Source organism: Chenopodium album, chromosome 17, assembly GCF_948465745.1.
Source record: "Chenopodium album chromosome 17, dcCheAlbu1.1, whole genome shotgun sequence".
NCBI lineage: Eukaryota > Viridiplantae > Streptophyta > Magnoliopsida > Caryophyllales > Amaranthaceae > Chenopodium > Chenopodium album.
Window position 1 is genome coordinate 50,316,147 of NC_137850.1, and position 20,468 is coordinate 50,336,614.

Here is a 20,468-nt window from a genome sequence, read left to right on the forward strand (position 1 = left end):
AGAAATCGAGAAAGGTGCTTTCTGTTTTGGTTTTCCGCTTTCGAGGTAGATCAACTTAGAATTAGGGTATTGTAGAGAGGTTTAAAATATGGGCTGGACTTGGCCCAAATTCTGTTTGGATTCCCAAAACATGTCCTATTTGAGGAACTTTTCTAGAAAATTATCCATTGATTCTGATTTTGAAACGACGGCGAAATTAATTTCAGCGTGGTTAGAATTTGAATCGGCGGAGAAATCGAGAAAGGTGCTTTCTGTTTTGGTTTTTCGCTTTCGAGGTAGATCAACTTAGAATTAGGGTATTGTAGAGAGGTTTAAAATATGGGCTGGACTTGGCCCAAATTCTTTTTGGATTCCCAAACAGGCCATAGTATTTTTCAATTCTTTTTTTTTTTTTGGTGTAAACTTCATTTTTTGGTGTTTCAAAAACCCCTTTCAGCTCTAATAAGTTCAGTTCACTTCAGGTCCTAATTTCCTTCTCTTATAAAATATTCATTTCAATTTAGCTCAATTCAACTCTAATAAATTCAGTTCAGTTTAGCTAAGTTTAGTCAATGAGAACAGGCCCTTAGACGGCGTATCAAATGTCTAATTTGATATTCAAATTTAAAAGTTCGCTTTAGAATTTACGGAGTAGTTACAATATCATTCAAAACTGTCTTATGATTTAATATCTAAACTAATTAGTGACCCGGGCAATTTCCTAGGTTATAATATTTAATTGGATTTGCATCCCTTCCTATCATATTATTTTCCCTTCATATCTTAAGGGGCAATTGTTAGTTGAGAACACTTAATTGATTTGTATGTTTTAATAATACTTCGTATAATCTTTTAAATGAGTCAGTAGATTGTTCATTATTTTTACACTAGAAAAAGTTGTGTCTATTCAGACTTGAACATAACCTAACAGGGCTAACACTTCCCACATGCCACGGATATTGTAAGAGATTGACTCAAAATGCCGCAAACCATTATATTTTTGAGAATTAAGGCTCGAATCTTGCCAGGAGCTTGTCCGCGCAAATAATAAGGCCAAGAACTCGTAATAACTCAAACCGTGGTAAGTGGTAACTAATATTTCGCCTACAAACACGACATGTGTTGCATATAGCTTTGAAAAAAGAAATCAGCTTGGAAGCTTGGATGGTGAATGATAATAATGTTGGTATGCAGACAATAAATTTGCAAAAATATGGTAGTATAAATGACTCGATAAACAAATTGCAATAAGATAACAGAAGGGGCTTTTGCATTAAATTCTTGAAATGTTTGTTTTGCATAATGTTTATTCAAGAAAAGTTCATTATGCCTTTTGTGAAGTTGGGATAGCTAGAGAGAGACCACTTGGTAAATCCTTCCATTGCTGAGTCACTGTCTTCAGCTGGGTATAAAAACTGAACTCCAGCTTTTCCTGAATTTCACAAGGATTTCATGTATTAACACTAAGCAAACAGTTGGATGGAATTCGGTCAATTTTTTTTTTTTGGGAATTGGATCGGTCAAGAAGAGTACAAATTCATAAAAAGATGCAATAACAAGAGCATTGATGCTGCAACTTACCAAAAAAATTGAGGTCACCGGCGAATGATGCCTTGCTGCCGGTAAATGAGAAGAACGAAAGTGGAACAGGAATTGGAACGTTAATGCCAACCTGATTTACAAGATTCACAGAAAGTTCACTACGATCAATATGAAGGTCAAGCAGCAAAAATTCAAGAAGTGCAAAATTTTGATTCCTACAATTGTTAGCGGAAAAACAGAATAATCAAAGTGAAGATGGAGGCTGAGTCATACAAGATATAGAAATATAAAATCATGAAAAAAGTGAATACAGTCCGCCAGTCCAGTTTATAGTAGGCTCTCACCAAAACCTAGAGTATTAAAATATAACCAGAATTCTGTTAGAGGTTAGTTTGATTACCTGCCCAGCCTCAATTTCAGTTTGAAATTTTCTTGCAGCGGCTCCTGATGAGGTAAAAATGGATGCTCCATTTCCATATCTGTGGTAGAAAAATGATCATTGTCAAGTGACTAGACAAAAAAAGATTACAGGTTACAACAGGAATTAAGGAGTATATGAACTATGAAGTAATTACTGGTTTTTGTTAATGATGCTTATGGCTTCTTCCAAACTGTCAGCCTGATTACAAAAATTGTGTAAGATCACAAGAATGAGTCTACAACGGAGAAGCTTTAACATAAATCAGAAATGATATAGAAAAAACTACTATACCTGCATGCAAAGAAGTACTGGTCCAAAAATCTCTTCCTGTTCATACAAAACAGAAAGGTTATGCGAACACAAACTCAACAATGCTGCATTAGACAAGAAAAAATAATTCCTTCCTAAAGTAGAGGAATACCGAGTGCTGATAAAGAATACCTTATAACACTCCATTTCAGTTGTGACATCAGAGAGGATAGTAGGACCTACAAAATTTCCATTCTCATATCCTGGAACCTGTACCGAAAAAACCAGGCAGAAGAAATTAAACTAATCAGCATTAGGAATTTACAGTACTTATTTCAAATAGCTCAAAGAACTAGATAAGTAACTAACAGAAGTTTTGCACCTTATCAAAGATGCAACAATCTCTACAATGTTGGATTGACATGGAATCTAACAAAGATATAGGCAGCAATATGCATGGAGTACTACTAAATATGATGTTCTTTGATGACCTTAAGGTGCCTATTAGCCTATAACCACCTTATATGTGATCATTTTCATTAGCATCAATTTAAGCTAAAGCCTAGACTAATCATACATGAATTTAAACCAACTCACTGTGAAGCAAAAAAGTGGGATACAAATTGATAGAAGCCAATGAAACTAAGGAAACCCAACACATACCACAATGTTTCTTCCATCTAGTACTAGTCTCCCTCCAGATTCAACCCCGCTTTGAATCAATTTGCATATTCGTTCCTTCGCCTGTCAATATGAAATCAACCTACATAAGAAGAATATAATTAAAATGCAAATAACGTACAGATGTATGCATAGTGAAAAGGAGAATGATAATGGTCATAATCCCTGAATACTCCGACAATAAACAGGAAAAAAAAAATGAAACTGATTTGGACCCTGCTCCGTGATAAGGGAATGCAAGAATTAATTTTCTGACGATCTTTGCTTTGAAGCCATTGGATCTTTGGCATCTTTCCATAATTCTTTACGTCCGATCTAATTGAACTAAACTGTAGGTTTTTTCTAAGGCTTAGTTTAAGCCCTTAAAGAGCCCAAGCAGGAAAATTCCAAACGTCAGAAAATTGAATCTCTGTCTGATGGATCAAATGAAATGTTCTGCTAAACCAAGTATTTTAAGCTTCTGCACAGCATGGGCAACATAATAGCATACAACAGAAATTCTTTGAAACAAGGGTTTCTTGTGTTAGAAATTTTAGACAATCTACATTCAGGGCTAACTCTATAACAGGTGCAACAGGCTGCAGCTACAGAACTGGATCAATACCTGCTTGCTTATGACTGGACCAAGGTTAGCATCAGGTGCTGTTCCCACATTTACTTTTAGTGCTTTGGCAGCCTTGACCAACTTGTTTTCCCTAACAAAATTAAGATATGATTGATTAAATAACTAATATAAAAACTTTTCATAATAAGAAAGGCATATTCCAAATGGCATGACAGATTTCTTTTAAATATTTCACAGACCATCATCCATATTATTTCTAGCAAAACCATGAAGCAAATTTAGGAAAGACTAATAACTCATTAGCTTGTGACTTGTGAGTGAAAGTAACGCTACTAGGAGGTGTTATAATGGAAACCTATAAACTTGATGGATAGGTCATGTGGCCTTAAACCAAAAGAAATGCAGAAACAGTACTTCCAACAGATCGAAATAACAAGCACACAACACATGCAGTAAAAGGTATTTGGTACAATATCAAGAGACCTTATGCAATTGACCTTTAGCCCAAACACATACGTCTGTACACTATGGGATTAGGATGATTTGACTGGGATACAAAAACCATATAGAATAAGGTTAGCATTAAAGTACCATGTCTTTATGTCTCCAATGAAGACCACAGTGGATAAAGCCATGCACCTCTGACCCGCAGCACCAAATCCAGCAGCAATAAGTGCATTTGTGGTTGCATCAATATTTGCATCAGGCAAGACAATGGCATGATTTTTGGCACCCATGTTAGACTGGTCAATACAGAAGCAGAAGTCAGTTAGCTATTAACAAAACAATTAGGCAGATGATTAGATTTCTGCATGAATCACGTGATTTGTATAAACCTGAACACGCTTTCCTTTGGCTGATGCTTTTCCATAAATATGCATGCCAGCCTTCAGACCACAGAGAAAAATGAGCCATCAAAATTTTATAAGATTAAAAGAACCAAATAAAATAGAAATTAAGGCCCAGATTCACCTAGTTTGACTTACAAAAGCATATGTGACTTAAAAAAATTTGCCAGTACATAAGGGACATACATAGTTACAGACATATATTCTACAGAAGATCTTGAAGAAACTGATAGCATGTAAATTTAGATTAAAGTGAATACTATGGTACTGAAAAGTAATTATAACAAATAGCCAATATTTCTAGGGTATCTTAAGTAATTTTAAAAAGTCAAAAATATACTTACATTATTAGAACCGACAAATGATATGGCTCCAATATCGTCATCATCACATATAGAATTGACAATGTCCTGTATCAAAGCACAATAAGTTACATCAACAATGGTGGGAGCAAAGTGTGAAGTACATCATTTAGCAACACTGGAAAGGAAAGTGTCCCTATCCCATTGCCTTCTCTCCACCCTAGAAAAAGAAATTAAAAAAGGAAACAATTAAATATAGATGCAGAGGAAAATACTTCATGGAAGCTTCATGAAAACAACCAAATAGACAGTTTTTACACTTGCATATCATGGGAAAAGATAAAAGGAAGAAGTAAAATCGAAAAGGCATACATGAGTTCCATGAACAATATTTAAGACACCATCAGGTAGACCTGCTTCCATAGCCAACTCGGCTAGCATAACAGAAGCCCCTATAAAGAAAACTAAAACCAGGACTTAAGCGAGCAAAATTAGTGAAACAGTATAGTCAATCCTTAGCGATCCTCATGCATTAAAAAATTAAAAGCATGAAAAATCTATACAAGAGAGTCAAAAAATTTACACAGATGTATAGGACAGAAAAAGAATCCCAATAGAATTCATTAAGCATCCCAGGGGCGCACAAGAAAATTCAAGTTAGGTACAGATATGAACAGAAAAGTACATATGAAGAATACTTCAACTGATGTTTGGGAAATAATAATCATCAAATTTTGTAAAGTGTTTACACAAGTTGACAAAAATAAACTTCTTTAAATTCATACAACACACTAATTGTAAACAGAAGACATTTAAAGATATACAGCATCATGATGTCATAGGAAGACCAAACAAATTGTCAGCGCAATGACAGAACCGACTAAAATTTGAAGAATTGCACCACATAATAATGCAAATAATTACAAGGAAAAAAATTCAGAATTCTACATGAATTGTAGAAGGAACAGAAGTATCACCTGGGTCTTTTTCTGATGGTTTTAAACTGAAGGTATTGCCAGAAGCAATGGCCACTGGAAGCATCTGAGAAAAGTATCACATTATTAGCATGTTAAAAAAAAACAATGTTTCTCTCCTTCACAGACTCGTATGGACTAAAGAGGCAACTAACTACAAAAACACAGCTTAGAAAGATTGTGGAAAACTCAAGTTCTCTAGACAAGAAACTTCAAAAAACTAAAAAAAAAAATGAAATCGTGAACTAAATATGTAAAAGTATCACAAGGAAGTTGAATGTCAACCCATTTCCTGATATTTGCTATTACGTTACTGAACCTATAGATATAAGTCATTTAACTAAAATGATCATACAAGGATTTCCACGGCATTCTATCATGAGGGCTGGATCATGTCCCAGCCCAAAAGGCCCAAACAAAACTAATATATAACTCCTTTGTGCTACAACTTACAGCATATTGAAAACCAATTAATAATACTTTTCACTTCTTACTTTTTAGTATGCATCTCTGGTAAACAAAGAGCAGCAGATTACATGTACATTGTACAATGATCAATTACTAAAAGAACGCACTCGGAGGTTCTTCAATATGAACCATTTCATCAAAATACAAGTATATTCTAAACCATTTTAATTTTCTTTTAAAAAAGGGAATATAGTAAGTTTCCCTCAACATTGTTATTCAAGAAAATAAATTTACTTTCTATAGATTGCCAAAATGTCATTGGTTAACAATCAAATAATAATGTATATTGTACATAGGCTATATGTCAAAAGGAGGAATACATGGAATAAGAGCTCTACTTCCTACCGTAAACAAAATCCATCTACAAATAGTTTATGTAACAACATTGGATACTGAATTATTTCTTACCCATAAAGGGACCATTGCAGGAAAGTTAAAGGGACATATGCCAGCACAAACACCAAGAGGTTCTCTAATGCTGTAAGTATCAATACCATGTGAAACATTGGAAACATATTCTCCCATTTGAAGTGTCCCCATGCCGCCGCATACATGCTCCACCACCTCTAAAGAAAGTTTTTGAAATTCAAATATTAGAATACCAAGTAGTGGCTTATGCTCCAAACTATAAACAAGTCGAAATCAAATCACCAACCTAATCCACGAAAAACATCTCCTTGGTCATCTTTGAGTGTCTTTCTTGTTCAGTGGCAATATTCAAGGCGAGCTTGTCCTGAAATATGAGTACAGCAGCATTTAGAAGAGGAACTCCATAAAAATAAAATATTTATATAATGATAAGATAATGGGGAATGAATAATCCTTGATATTACCATATCTCTCCTGATAAGTTCTTGTAGCTTGAACATTATGCGCTGACGAGGTGTAACTGGTGTGTTTCTCCATGACGGAAAAGCATGTTTCGCTGCAGATACTGCAGCATTGAACTCCTCTTTTGTTGTCAATGGAACTTGAGAGGCAACTTCTTGTGTTGCCTGACCAAAAGGGGGAGGGAATGGTAAAATATGAGGAACAATAAGTTTCTAAACAGAACTAAGAAAAAAAACACTTTTTTAAAAACCAACAAGAAAAACAAAGAAATAAGTTAAGAGATTACCGGATTTAGAACATCAATTGATTCAGCTGCTTGGGACTCAATGAACTTGCCTCCAATCAGTAGAGGAGTCCTCTAACACCAATATTAGGATACAAAATGGTAAGTCAGCAACGCACAATATGTGATCTACAAGAGTAACAATTCTGAGCAGAAAATAAACATTACTCCTTAGCGGCTTTGCACCCCCCATACCCCCTCCGTCCCCTACCCTCCAATACAGTTTTGTGTTATCAAATAACTGTCATCCTTCTTCTAATACAATTTTTATCAAAAACATGGAGGGATGACTTTTTCCTCGAAAGATCAACACACATGATCGAAATTGAGAATTATAGAGTTCCCATCCTACTGCAATGTATAGGAACAATCCAATAGACTTATAAGAAAGTCAAATAACAATCATCTTCTTTATAATAAGTTTACTTATCAAAGAAAGTGAACAAGTCTACGGCTTCATTCAAGTTCAACCAAGAAATTACAATACCAAGTTTTACAATTTGTAAAATATTGTACTAGATCAATATCTTCATCAACTTGTTTTGCCATATTTCTCACATTGTGTATGAGGCTAATGTACACATTTTGATTAGTGCTGTAATTTAAGATTACAATTTTAACATATACTTACTCCATCCTTTAATATTGCAACGTTTTGACTTTTACACTTTTCATATACAAGTACTAATTTGACCATAAATTAATTCATTGTCATAATTTATGAGTATACAAAAACATTTGTTATTTCGTAAAATGTTTTTGCATTAGTCTTAACATATATTTTCAAGACATCAACTTTAAAGAATCAATTTTTACCGATTGATAAGTAAAAATATTCATGATCAAAGTTGTGCATTGATAAATAAACATGAAATGAAAGTCACGACATTGCAATACTTAAAGAACGGAGGAAATATGTTCTTTTAAGAAACGTCGTAAATAGATTTTACAGTATACGCACTTATGATCTTCCCCTCGACTAAACCTCACTAAAACGATTCCAGCTTCAATAAATAAGAATCTTCAAGCAATGAAACAGTGACTTAACTAATTTCCTCCAAAATTTCAATTTAAAAAAAAAAAAAAAAAAAAAAAAAAAAAAAAAAAGAATTAAATTAAATATTAAAAAAAAAAAAAAAAAAAACATAGAAATTACCGAAGGTTTGGGATGCTGACTAGATGCTTTAGTTGCAGTCGAATACTTGAGAGCAAACAATTGAGGTCGCAACAATTTCATGTTTTTCGCTAACATTTTTGAGGAAAAAAAAATTGAATTAAATCATCAACAAATTGATTTACACAACAATAATCCAAACTAAATATGAAATTAGACTAAAAACATGAACAAAATCAATCGAACAAAATAAAATATTAAAAAGAATTAAAATTAAAGGGATAAAATGCTTAAAATTACATCGTTGAAGTGAGAAAGCATCTTGACTGATTTTTGAGGAGAGAGAATTGAAGAACGACGAAACGAAGTTAGTGTCTGAATTTCTTAAATAAATATTATTTTTTTTTGGTTGTTGAAATGAAATTATGAAATTAGTAAAGAGACCGGTGATCAAAGCAATTTTGGAAGAAAATCGTGCGGTTATGAAGCGTTGACAGGAAATCAGATGGTTCAGATTCAAAGTTTTTGTTTAATTTAGTTTTGGGTGAAAATATAAAATTCTAATTGATGAGGTTGATGACGATGAATCCACCTAGACTTTCGAGGGAAATAGAAATCAAGAAAAACGGGAAATGTGACATAGTTATCATTTTCTTGATTTGGTGAAATACTAGTATTTGATTTAGGGCTTGTTTTGATTTATTAAACTGAGTTGAGATGAACTGATTGGAGCTAAATAGAGTTGAAATAAATTGTTTATTGAAGAAGGAAATTAGAAGCTGAACTGAACTGAACTTATTGGAGCTAAACTGAACTAAAATTAATCATTGTGTGTTATAAAATATTCATTTTATTTCAGTTCAGCTCTAATTAATTCAGTTCAGTAAATGATAACAGGCCTAAATAATTGCAACACATAAATTCTCATACTCCTTTGTCCGAGTGTACCAAGTAGTGTTCAATGGTCAAAATTTTAAAAAATTACAAAAAAAATATCATTAATTATACAATAAACATGACATTATTTTATTTTTTTTTTGAGAATTCTTCTGTTCATTGCAATTTCTCCTTTCCTAGGATCGAGGTTAGAAATCCAATCATAAGCTATAACTACTCCAAAAAGTTCATGAAATTTTTAAATATTTCAAAAACGTGGATGTGACTATTTTTTCCCAACAAACAGATTAGAATAATGATGGAATAACAAAATTTTCAAGGTCCTAGTCCTAGGGGTCAGCAGCATCAATGGCACATCGAATTTTAAAAAATTGGCCTGAAGCATCAATGGCACATCCAAGAGTTATATGAAGCTTGCACTATATACAAAAATACTATACTCAAACACCCTCAATTCTCCGCTCATAATTTAGACCCTCTTGATAAGCAATCATTTGCTCCGGAGTAGGAGAAGCTGCATTGGTACACCTTCTTCGTCATCCTTTGGAAAATCGTTCCACTGTTGTCTTACAGTTTTGAGCTTAGTATAAAAAAGAACTCCAGTTTGTCCTGAAAATAAATCAGGACATAAGAACTTGTCTCAACTTCATAGTGCAAAAGTACATGGGTAAGAAATAAAAACAATGGCGTGACTTAAGCAGGTCTTGGATAATGCTGATGTACAAACATAACATTATTGAAGATGGACAATACCATTTCCTACAAGGGAAAAATAAATAAAAGAAGTTCTGCACGGATAGCATTTCACCTGCAAACGGAGCCTCTGGGTCACCAGACGAGATGAAAGGCATAGGAACTGAAACAGGGACATTGATGCCAACCTGTGAAGAAAACACCATTTCGCACATCCATTCAATCAATTATATTCATTACAATGTTGTCTTGCATTGGAAATCTTAGTTAAAGGTGTATGGGAAAGTTAACAGTTTGACCAACAACAACAAAGCCTTAGTCCCAAAATGATTTGAAGTCGGCTAACATGAATCGCCATAAGGACATAACAGGATAATCATTTGAAAAAGTTTGAATAATAGCGACTGACTGACTGATTATTTCAGGGACAGCCTAAAATAGAAACTTCATCTATCATGTAGGGGGAGTATAAATACATTGTAGACTGGTGTAGAGAAAATCCTGCGGTACCTGTGAAGCCTCAATTACTGTTTGGAACTGCCTAGCAGAAGCCCCAGATGCCGTATATATAGATGCTCCATTACAATGTCTGCTTATTGATATAAAATCAGCCAAACTTAACATCCTGAAAACTTGAAGTTGCCCAAGGAGTAGCAGCTTACCTGCATTCATTTATAATGCTAATAGCCTCTTCTAAACTCTTAACCTGTTATAGACATACAGAATATATCGAAGTTAGCTAATCTCAGAAAAGAGGGAGCAGTTTGATTGACCAACATGCAACTTATTTACAAAACACATAATTGCACCTGCATACAGAGAAGAACGGGCCCATACATCTTCTCCTGCAATATATTAAGAACAGTATCAGACGAATCGATCATTATTGTCCAAACCTCAATTATATATAGTTATAAGACTTAAACCACCAAAGTGCCAATATATGTACCCTGAAGCATTCCATATCTGCAGTGACATCACATACAATAGTTGGGCCAATAAAATTACCCTGCTGATATCCAGAAACCTACAAAAACCATCCAGTGAAGTTAAGTTAGAAATATAAGAAAAAAGCTAGCTAAACTCTGCCATGAGCCCACGACATAAAAATGAGATAACCCATCAGAAAAGAAAAGGGAAAGTTTCAATAATATAAAAGCATGTAAGCATCAAACAAAATAAACCAGATAGACCTTGGCAGTTACCCTATCATACAACAAAGTGATTCAGGTCATTGCTTTTGTTGAAGTTAACTAGACTAAAATTTCTATGCATTTTGGATGTTGATTGCTTGAGTGCTTGACACAAGTGGGAAATTAAAAAAACTAAAATAAAAATAAAAATAAAAAAACAATAATAATAATAATAATAATAATAATAACAAGACATTGGGGCTCGTGCTGCAGCTCATATCTTCACTAAGGTAGGATTTGCAATAGCTAGAGGAGTGGGGGCCCAGATTGTATCTCGGCTTCCCACTAATTTATTGTAGGTTGTATGGCTTTTGTTTTTGAGATAATAATAATAATAATAATAATAATAATAATAATAATAGCAATAACTTAATAAAAGGAGGGGTTAAAATAAGGAAGATTGACACATAAATATTTCATACTTTTAGCCAGATGAAGTTTGAAAAAGCGGCAAGAAATGAAACTAATATCAGCAGATTTGAACTCTGCATCAAAGTAATACATAGGTAGCTTACTAGCTTGCACCCCACGTCCCTACACAACTGACACATGTCTTGCACTTGAGGTGAACTATAAAAGAAGGGTGCTCCAAGCTTTGAAACAAATGAGCAACCTCGCTAACCCAGCAAATAAAAACAAGAACCAAGATATGGCAAACTCCAAAAGTAAAGCTAGTAGCCTAGTACATGTATCCACCTGCCAAAGCCAGTCATTTATCATTTAAGAGTATTAAGACTACAGAAGTTTTGTAAACTCCTAAAAGTTAGCAAAAAAACTCTATCTATATACCAAAAATTAACAGAGACTGACATGGTTTTCACAGGCAGATCATGTTCCAGATATCTCTTCCCAGCTTTCCCAGTAAACATATCAAAGAACATAAATATCAACTATCAATGACATACACATTTCCTTTAGTTAAGACAGGGCAAGCTAGATTTTTATTTAATGGGTGGAAATTTACTTCAGTGTTTATGGGTGGAAATTTACACAAGTGTTTAAACAAAACATGAATAACAACGAAAATTTTGAACAACAAAGACCAACAATGAATAAAATAGACATGACTCATACGAGAGTGAAAATTCTATACGTTATACTACTTGTATATAATATGAAGTATTGGTATTAGATCTATTAAAGAGTCCTGCTGATTTTATCTCTTGTCTTCCCAAAAAAAAAAATTATTACTTTTTGAATTAAAAAAATCTACAACTTCATACCATGATGTTTCTGCCATCAAGAATGAGTCGGGCACCCCTTTCAATAGCACTTTCTATCAATTTGCATATCTTGTCCTTTTCCTGGAACATGAAAAAATGTGTCATTGAATAGGCGAAACTACTCATTGAAAATACAGAATTTTATAAGTTACTTAATTTAGGCAACATCATTGCAAGAAAAATCTTCAGTGTCCGAATATTTGCACAAAAACCTCAATTTACTGATTTACTATTTGACTTAGGAGGCAGTTCCTACAGTTATAAGCTGGCCAACAACACAAAGAAACCTGAGCTTAAGTGCGAGGAAGGAGTAAATAATGTCATGGTTACTAAACTGTACTCTCTTACCAAACAGGTTAAGAAAATATCATATACTTCAAAACAAGTAGGTTTATAGTTTATACCACAGAAACACTACCCCCCCCCCCCCCCCCCCAAAAAAAAAAAAAAAAAAAAAAAAAAAAAAAAAAAAAAAAAAAAACCAATCATGTCCTTTGAACAAGTAGGTTTATATAGCATAAAATTATCACCAAAAACTCCTCAGACAAACATTAAACAAGTAAACATTTTCATAGAAATCAAATCAATCATAAAGTCTATTTCATAAACTTCATTCAATGAGCTTTCTCCCTTTCAATTTCCTTTCCCTAGCATTCTTTCAATTCAAGCAGTATGAAACATACAGCAACCCCTCAGGACAAATAATATATTAACCTCCCCATTTCTCTATAGTCCCTCCAACCTCTTAGTGAAAAAAGAATATAGACCTCTCAACTATACATGTAAAAGAACAAACACAGAAAAAGCTTTTCTAGAGAACAAAACTCTTCATATATTGTGGGTTGTGTATGACTCCAATGAAAGTTACAGGGTATTATGTTCGGCTTCCATCAGAAAAAGAGAAACATCTTTGCTTGAGTTACCAAGCAATTGAACATCCATGAAAGAAGAGGTGATAAGAGGAAAAAATGAAGTTGGGGGTGGGGGGGGTTGTGTGTGTGTGCTCTTCTGAAGTACTCTGAGTTAAAAAGATCGAGCATGTAATCATCCTGTATATACTTGCTTTGACAATGGTGTAAGGCCTATAATTGCATGGGTGGCATTCACTATGCTATAAATAAAATAAATAAATAAAAGGTGAATTCCCTTTGAAAGGTTAACAGTGCAAGAATAAGTGAATAACCAAATTAACATCAGGAAAAAAATAGTGGTTAGAGAATAAGTGAAGGAAAGTATTCCCAAGACATTTAAAAGTCCTCACCTGCTTACTCATCACCGGACCGATGTCTGCATCTGGTTCAGTACCAGCATTTACATTGAGCACCTTCGCCTGTTCTACCAATTTGCATTCCCTGGAAATTAAAAGAGAAAAGTCAGATTAAGGAACAGAATCCAAAAAATTCCTTTTTTTTTCTGAAGTACTTCAAGAAATTCCTAAGAAAAACTAAATAATGTATAGTTTAGAAATAACATGCTGGGCCAGCAGACATACACCAAAAACAAGGGGTAAATATTGTTACTAGGACTCTTCATTAAGCCTGGAGTATATCGATTACATCCTCCAACACTCAGACATGAGTAGCACCGAATTTTTTTTTAAAAAAAACCTGACTCTGACACATAGACACAAGTGAAATAAGTGAATGAGTCCGAGTAAACCAAGTTCTCTTATCAGCTGAAGCAACTTAAGAAAATCTTAAGTGTGAAGAATTATTTGTCAGTGGAAACACTTAATAAAAAGGCAAATCAATGACTGGACATTGCTCAAAACACACAAGCCATGGATGAACCAGGCAGCCAGAGGAAGAAAATTCAAGCACAAAAAAACAGTACTATACCATGGCTTCGAGTCTCCGACAAATATCACAGTACTAAGTGCAAAGCACCTTTCTCCTTCAGATTTAAAAGCCACAGGAACAAGAGCATTTAAAGTAGCATCTGTATTTGCATCAGGCATGACAACCATATGACTTCTCCCTTCTGTATAAGACTAAAATGATAAGGAATCAGTTTTCAGTAATGATTATCCCCAAGTGATATACATGCAACGCACTTTACATAGTTAGTTGATTCACTAACCTGAACTCTCTTCCCTTTAGCAAATGCTCTTGAGTGCACATGCAAGCCATACTTGAATAAAAAAAACCATACAATTCATCAACAAAAATTGAAGCTTGAAGGAAATAAGTAGAATGTCTAGTAGGGTAGTATGCTGCTAACTACATCAAGTCACCAACACCAATTATACATGCAAAAACTCCCAAGAATGATTAACTTACTGCTTTAGAAGCAGCAACTGTTACAGCTTTTACATCATCATCATCACAAATAGCACTGACAATGTCCTGGCACAAAATAACATAATAGAATCAAGGGCACACGTGTCATAAATTGAAACAGGAAACAGATGCTAAGGTGATGAACATAGGCTCACTAAAAAAATTCCACAAGTGAAGCTTAAGATATCATCGTGTACAGTGTACATCTGGCATTCTAGAGCATATTTGCCAGCAAAATCAATTATGTTTAAAACAAAGGACATATAGTAAAATATTACAATATTACTCCCTCCGTCCCACATTAGTTTTGACACTTATCATGTTATATTGTTTTAGGTACTCCCTCTGTTCCTATTTGTTGGTTACATTGAGTAAAATGGTAAAAAGTAACCAACAAAAAGGAATGGAGGAAGTAATAACTTGTTGTTTGGTTACCAGTTGTTATATTAGAGGAAAAGTAGAAGTGGAAGCAGTGAAATATTATTTTAATGAAAAAGTAGACGTGATAAAAGATACTAAGATAGTAGGGTATTCTATAATTTAATGCGAGACTATTTGGCCATAACTTTTTGGTAATGGAAAGTGAGATGTATTAATATAAAAGTGGGGCCTTTTGTAAAATAGAAGTGTAAACACTAATCTAGGACGCAGATGAAAATACTTGGAAAAAAAAATCATATGGGACAGAAGGAGTATTAATAACATAAACAGACAGAAAACATGTTAAGAGGGCTCATAGCTTACATCAGTGCCATGGACTGTATTCAGGACACCATTCGGCAAACCAGCTTCTAAAGCCAACTCCGCGAGGATCATAGACACACCTGAACGACCATCAGCAATTCAGCATCAAGTCCAACCACAAAGTACCAATTTGATAAAAGATATTAATACAGGGAAAAGGAGAGTAATTATTAGAAAAGTTTGACCAAAGAATAAAATCACAGCATGCTAGCCGGATATAGTTGCTCTACATGACACTAATATTAGTAATTATACATATACCCTACAACAAAGAGAGCATCAGCCACCTGGATCCTTCATTGAAGACTTCAAAATGAAAGTGTTACCACACAAAACTGCCACAGGAAACATCTGTACCAAAAAAAAAAAAAAAAAAAAAAAAAGAAAAAAACATGGTTAAAAGTGTGGTCATGGGGCCTCCAGGCTCCATCATCCAAGAAAAAGATATTATCATAACTCAAAAAGAAGCCTTTTAAATTCTAACTGATAAATAAATTTTAAAACCTGATAAAAACAAGGCAGAAGAATACAAAACAGATACAAGCAAATGAGACAGTAATTCACCAAGGAGCACAAAAAAGTTCATTCATGACTTCTCAAGTTAACTTGAGTATGCAAAAGTGGTTTTTAGAATGCTACATTATGCTTTGAGTAAACAATGTGGCGAGCATCAAACATTAACAGCCAATGGGAAGCACATCACCCAGATTGGAACCAGAAAACACAGGCAGTGAAAATTAACAGCTGAAGCATGTATCCATACCCATAAAGCAATTATGGCAGGAAAATTAGCAAGGCAAATTCCTGCACAAACACCAAGAGGCTCTCTAATGCTATAGATATCGAGTTCATTGGATACGTTTGAAACAAATCGTCCCATCTGCGGAGTTGCCATCCCACAAGCACAGTCCAAAGCCTCTACAATTAAAAACAAAAAATTTTGCAAACACAGTCATAGATTATTAAAGGGAATGAAAATATAAGAATATATCTAAAGTGACAATCACCAAGGCTGTAATGCACATCAGTATAGGCATCCTTCAGTGTCTTGCCCCCTTCAGATGTAATAGTAGCAGCAAGTTTATCCTAGTGGAATAAACAGGAGAGAAAATCATACCTTCTGTATTGACAAAATAATATAGAAGGTAGAACATTCTTACCATGTCCCTCTGAATAAGTTCTCGAAGCTTTAACACTATACGTTTACGTGATGTGACTGGTGTATCTCTCCAAGAAGGAAATGCCCATTTCGCTGCACATACTGCAGCTTTAAGTTCTCCAATGGTTGTTAAGGAAAGTATAGATACGACTTTCTGAGTAGCCTACTAGCAATATTACACCAAAAAAATTTTGTCATGATCAGAAATAGCAGACCAATTTGAGAACTAGATTATACAATAACAAGGCCTGCATTGCAGCTCTCACAGGATTTATAATATCGACTGTTGAAGTAGACTGTGACTCTACAAATTGGCCTCCAATGAAATTAGGTATTCTCTGATAGTGACAAAAAAAAGTAAGTTTTAACCACAGGAATCGTATCATGAAGGCAAAAGAGTAGAACATTGGTGAAATTGTGGCAACGTAAGCTTACCGTGAATCGAAGCCTCCAAGATGGCTCAGTTGAGGCTGAATTGCCAGGAACCTGAGCACTTCCAATTGACACTTTCTGAGGTTTAAAAGACTTGTATTTTCTGACTGTAAAATTAAAAAGGCAATGAGGCACTTAAAAGGTATAGAAAGTTCATATGAAATCTATTATAAGCAATCATCAGGCACAATTAACTTCCCATAGTTCCCATGTACAATCCTTAGCAGCATATAAATAATTAGGACAGGAGATAAGTATACCCACATGTTGAAGTTGATAATATCATAATAGTATACTTACAAAGCTAGCTTCAAAGAACAAAAACCAAAAGGCTATTCTTTTCTATATGACAATTATCTAATATACTTTCTGCATTTTTTATGACAATAGTCAGCACTGCAAGAACATACCAGTTAAATTTCCTTGTCTTATCTTGGTTTTGACATTGTAAAGATGCTTCGGAGTAGATAAAAGTTCTGGATTGCTCTGTCTAAGTTTTTTCAAAATCTGACGTGGCTTAAGGCCAGCTTCTGTCATCTCTTTAATCCGTAAAACCTCATCCTCAGTAAATCGACGAGCAGCCGGGTGTTCCGCGATGTCCTTCATAGGTTCGTGGTTATGAGTTCCATTTTTTACAATTATATACCACACTCCACCATCATTTTTACCCATGACTTCAAAAGGACAGTTAACATTTCGAGAACTAATTTTTCGCTTACGAGTACATTCTGCAGACTCTGTCACTGAAGATTTACGTTTATTCCTATGAACACCACCCCTATCACAACCAAGTACTACTGCTTTATCTTTTCTGGATTTCTTTATGATAACTACATATCCTTGTGAAATTGCAAAATCCCCAACATGCTCAATAAGTTGTTCACGATTTGCGTAACTTCCAGGTGGTGGAGGAAGCATTTGTGGAGGTTCAGCAGGCACTGAACTTTCAGAATCCATCATTAAAGATGTAAAGCAAAGACCTGCATCATCATGATTGCAGAATTTTCGATCAATTCAAGGAATAAAATTTTCAAGTTTGAATTGCCTGCATAGAGAAACAACTTTCTAACAAAAAATATACTCGGCATCACTAAATTTTGGAAGCACCTTTCTTATTTTCCTCAAAATAAAAAGTGGAAACACAAAATCAGAAAAGGCAAGCTCCTACATTGTTAAGATGGGGGGCGAAAACAAAGGCCCTTATACTACGGCGAAAAGCATTAAGTTACCGTCAGTAATGACATCCATATCTTTACGATGAGGATTCATTAAGCCACGGCATCATCTTGCTATTTATCCAACTCTCTTAGTCTCTATAGGAAAAGCAATTGACCACATCACTAAAACATTGTGCTACTGTATGTCTTTTGATAAATTATCTATATACATAAAACATTAAACTACTACTACAACATGATGAACCAAGTACTGACAGTATAATTCGGAGAGAATAGCAATCTAAATTTAGCAATTAACTTCATAAACTGCATAAACCCTAGTACTAAATATCTTAAAATTTAGTCCTTTGTAGTAAAATCAAATATCCGCGAAATTACAACACATTTTCATACTATGAAATCATTATTACAAAATCAATCAAAACAAACAACAAAAGATGTGTCATCTCAATTCTTAGCTACTAAATTATAACAGCAAAAAAAAAAAAAAATGTATGAATATTTAAGCATGAACTCAAATTTAAGGTTTACATAATACAAAAATTTCGCCCTAAAATTAAGAATTGTGAAGATTGCCAAACCTTAAATAGGATAAAATTAATGTTTCGGATTGAAATTCTTCACGCCATAATCGGTCCCATGATAATAATACAAGCAAGAAAATCCACCGTTGTTGAACTCTTACTTGATTAAAGAGAGAAAATTTCCTAATTTTTGGCGCAAAACGATTTTCGATTTTCAATTTTCGATTTTCGATTTTCGATTTTCCTTTCTCTGCTTATTGGCTTTTGATGTGTGTTTTTGCGTTTCAGAAGGTGAAACACTGAAATTGAAATTTAGAGAGTGTAGGTATTACTGTATACGGTATACCGTATACATGATACATTCCACGTATATGGATTTCATGTGTTCAGGTTTTTGAGTTTTATTAGGTCTCATAAATTCGGATATGAGATATTGTTATATACACCCGGGTGTACCATACACTCGGGTGGTCGGGTGTACCGTACACTCATAATTATTTGTTACAATTTTAATGATTGTTTTTTATTTTATAATCAAATGAAGAATAATAACTAACTTTACATTAGTTTGGCATATGGTATAACAAATTCTACGGATTTGATAGTATCCTAGTGATCCCTTTATCATCTGACGCAATAATACGAGAATGAGTCTATTAAATTTGAAATGGAGATCGAGTCGACTTAATTTGAAGTGACTCAAAGTACCTCATACGGTTTATTATTTAAGTTATACGGCAATCACATTCAATTAGCATGACTTAAATGACTAGTTCTGGTTAACACCCAATCAAACGGATTAACAAATTATTTTTTTTTTGAAACAAAGTACTAGTATATCATTTAGTAGTTTGGTTCAATTACTCTATAATCCGTACTTCTGAGCAAAAATAAATAAATAAATTTTCATCATAATTGCTTAATCTCTACTTTCTCAAGGATCAACCTTAACACATCCGATGTAACAAACAAAAATACTTTAAAAGTTAGGACTACTACATTGGTTGATTTACTTATGAGAAGGACTAACCGTCTAGCCCTACTTAATTAAGTACCTCTAGTAGTTGATAACGTGACCAACTAATTGGTCGTCAAGAAAGATCATAAGAATATAAGTTAGGGGGCTATCACTCATATGTAATACGAACACATGCTTTATAAAAATTAAACTATTTTGAGAAATAAAATCTTTTAAATAATTCTTTCCCCGCACATATTATATACACACTTTCCACATCTTTAAAATAAAATCAATTCTTCCTGATTTCTAGGAAAAAAAATTCACTTTCTTAATTATAAGGAAAAAAAAAAAGATTTTTCATTATGCAGAAAGATCTTGCAAGATACTACAGTTGTAAAAATACGAGTAATACATTTACATGCCTTGTACAAAGGTTTTATTCAATTTTTTCTATTAATTTATTTTCTTATAATCTCCTTCATTTAGCACTTGTATAAATATAAACCCACATTAAGTTATTTGGACAATACCTTTTCCCTTCATTACTGTCCTAATATTTTTCCTCTTGTCTCTAAATCGTTCTAATTATGGGTAAAGCGAAATCATTAAGGCAATTCATAGTAAAAGAGAAGAAGAGAAATTTACACTTTCGACAGAAAAAGAAAACTTTGATTAAGAAAGCAAGTGAATTGTCGATTTTATGTGATGTTCCAGTTTGTGTCATCATCTTTCCTTATGTTGAAGGTAACAAAATTTCCGTAAAACCCGAAATTTTTTCGTACACGGGAGAAGAAGAGTGCCAAAACACCCAATCTGGCATCAACTACAATGTTACAACATCAAACCCGGAGTTGGCTCGTGAGATAATCAATCGTTACTTAGCAATTTCTAAGGATGTTAGAAGTAACAAGAGGTCACTTAACTTAAG

General features: G+C 33.9%; 1 pseudogene across 1 annotated transcript; it reads right to left on the reverse strand.

Moving 5' to 3' along the window:
* Positions 1-1,112: 1,112 nt before the first annotated feature.
* On the reverse strand, positions 1,113-18,900 carry LOC145589264 (uncharacterized; annotated as a pseudogene). Its single transcript, XR_014101638.1, has 39 exons — positions 18,637-18,900; positions 17,288-17,857; positions 16,881-16,984; positions 16,712-16,783; positions 16,447-16,608; positions 16,294-16,372; positions 16,050-16,204; positions 15,574-15,637; positions 15,287-15,366; positions 14,543-14,608; positions 14,343-14,393; positions 14,102-14,253; positions 13,525-13,615; positions 12,264-12,344; positions 10,797-10,874; positions 10,657-10,692; positions 10,510-10,553; positions 10,358-10,436; positions 9,963-10,035; positions 9,683-9,763; positions 8,558-8,782; positions 8,300-8,388; positions 7,147-7,218; positions 6,863-7,024; positions 6,685-6,762; positions 6,438-6,595; positions 5,565-5,628; positions 4,960-5,039; positions 4,630-4,695; positions 4,274-4,324; positions 4,029-4,180; positions 3,477-3,567; positions 2,855-2,935; positions 2,384-2,461; positions 2,234-2,269; positions 2,097-2,140; positions 1,922-2,000; positions 1,561-1,651; positions 1,113-1,411 (listed from the first exon to the last, which is right to left on the reverse strand). The product of XR_014101638.1 is annotated as an uncharacterized LOC145589264 (transcript).
* Between the last annotated feature and the right edge of the window lie 1,568 nt (positions 18,901-20,468).